The sequence below is a fragment of the Pocillopora damicornis genome, chromosome 4 (assembly GCF_964200805.1).
Source record: "Pocillopora damicornis chromosome 4, jaPocDami1.2, whole genome shotgun sequence".
Classification (NCBI taxonomy): domain Eukaryota; kingdom Metazoa; phylum Cnidaria; class Anthozoa; order Scleractinia; family Pocilloporidae; genus Pocillopora; species Pocillopora damicornis.
In genome coordinates, this window is record NC_142673.1 from 23,708,176 (window position 1) to 23,708,406 (window position 231).

The window sequence follows — 231 nt, forward strand, 5'->3', positions numbered from 1 at the left end:
AAGTTGTTTTGATCTAACAACAACTTCTTGTAACTAATTTCAAAGGAAATATGTAGTAGCTGGAGGGGAGAATTGACTATCAGATCTTGGGAGTTAAAGGGTTAAGGGTCACGAGCAATCACCTTCAGCAATAGTGTGTAAGTGTTGACAGCCAACAAAGAGATGACACAAACAGAAAGAGGGGAAGAGGGTAATACGCGGATTGCAATGATGCATTAATAGACACACTTC